The sequence below is a fragment of the Arachis ipaensis genome, chromosome B08 (assembly GCF_000816755.2).
Source record: "Arachis ipaensis cultivar K30076 chromosome B08, Araip1.1, whole genome shotgun sequence".
In the NCBI taxonomy this organism is placed as follows: domain Eukaryota; kingdom Viridiplantae; phylum Streptophyta; class Magnoliopsida; order Fabales; family Fabaceae; genus Arachis; species Arachis ipaensis.
Genome location: NC_029792.2, coordinates 29,143,958 through 29,145,833, shown reverse-complemented (window position 1 = coordinate 29,145,833; position 1,876 = coordinate 29,143,958). Strand labels below are relative to the sequence as shown.

The 1,876-nt window shown below is 28.3% G+C and overlaps 1 long non-coding RNA gene across 1 annotated transcript in view; it reads left to right on the top strand.

Moving 5' to 3' along the window:
- The window catches only part of LOC107612244, a 23,331-nt gene continuing 23,048 nt past the window's right edge, over nucleotides 1,594–1,876 (top strand). Inside the window, exon 1 of the long non-coding RNA XR_002352254.1 lies at nucleotides 1,594–1,818. This is a non-coding gene — a long non-coding RNA (uncharacterized LOC107612244). The remainder of the gene's footprint in view (nucleotides 1,819–1,876) is intronic.

Genomic DNA, 1,876 nt, shown 5'->3' with positions numbered 1-1,876 from the left:
AATTAACTATAGGGTTAAGTACAATTTTGGTCCCTAAAGTATATAGGTAAAAATTTTTTTTCGTTTTCAACCTTTTTTTGCATACAAAATCATCCCTAAAGTTTAACTTGATTTTAAAATCGTCCTTGTCTTAGGGACCAAAATCATACGCAAGTGATGGTAGAAGCGGAGGCAAAGGTGGATAGAAGCAGAAATACTCTCTTTCTCTTATTTTTTTATTTTATAATTTTTTTGTTATGGATAATTTGGTCCAAAATTTTAATATTTAAATAAAATGGACGATTTTGTATATGCAAACAAGGGTTGAAGATGAAAAAATTTTTTTGACCTATATCTTATGGTCCAAAATCGTACTTAACCCTTAACTATATTATAAGATACCATTTAATTAGGATATATATAGATATATATTAGGAATAGAATTAATTTTTTTAAGTGTTATTTCAAATTAATTTATCAAAACATACTTCAAAAGAAAAAGAAGATATTGAAAACAAATTTAAATGCATTAAGGTACTGCATAAGATTTTATTGGAGATGTTTATTTTAGGTTATTAGTTGAATGTAATTTTAGATTTTTATAGTTAAAACTAAATTTTAAAATAATTTTAAGTAAGTAATCACAAATCAAGAAGTAGAATAAAGTTACATTGTTATCAGACTGGTAATTAGAATTGTTGCTTCTAATGTTTAATAATTGAAATTAGGGTGTAATCGGATTGGTTTGGATTGGATTTGGAAGAAATTGAGAACTGAACCAATTAAATTTGATCGATTTGAAATGGATTGGATAAATATATTTTTGTGAATAAACCTGGACCGCGAATCATAACAGATTGCATTGATTTGAATATTAAATTAGAATCAGATTTCTAAAAAAAAAAGGAAAAGGAAAAATTTTTTGTAACGAAGAAAAATAAGAAAAAAAAAAGAAAAAAAAGGGTAAATGATGGTTGAAATTTGATTAAGGTTAGATAAAAATTATATAAATTGTATATTTTTATTTTTTTAATATATAAAGTAATTAGATTAGGCTGGATCCAAACTCTGAAAAAAAAGTATTTTGTGAAATTTAAATTTTTTTTTGCAATAAAATTAATGGTGATTCATAGATTTCTTTTTTTTTTAATTGTCTCAATCTTGTATCTTAGCTTGTCCTCTTTAAAAAATATTACAGAGTTATGTCTATTTAATTAAATTATGCATATAAATTACTTAAATTATATTTATTTTTTTAAAATTTCAATAATAATTTTAAGAATAGCTTTTATTTTTGTAAATAATATTTATTAATATATAATAGGAGAGTAGTAGAGTGGTCTGTGAGCAACAAGTGGAGCGTTCTATGTCTGACACGTGGAACTGTGTGTGATTGACAAGTATTTGCTCTTAAAATTGGACACCTAGCAGTTCTCAAATAAAAAAGTAATTGGACGGAATTTTGATTCAAATTAAAATTGGAAATGGTTTTATTCCAGAACTTGCAGCTGCATTTTTATTGTTAACAAGAAGAGAAGATAAGGGAGAGCGCGCTGCAAGTTTTGAAAGGGGGAGTAGTTGGCACCAGTAAGGGAAAGACTTCCTCTTTCGACGTCGTAGAGAAGAGAAGAATAAAATAACGGTGAAGAAACAAAGAACGACGGAAGAAGGAGAAGAGGGTGGCGACGACAGGGACGGTCACAGAGAAGGATGCTAGTTCGACAGAGAAAAGAAGAGAAATGAGGCGACGGCGGTGATGAATGCCACCACCGCTGTTGGATTCGTAGAACCGTGTCCATTTAGCTATCAAGCGGCATTCTGCAGAGTGATCCATATGAGGTTAGTTGTGTAACGTTTAAATGCATATTTTAAAAATAAGATCATTACTTGATTTTTT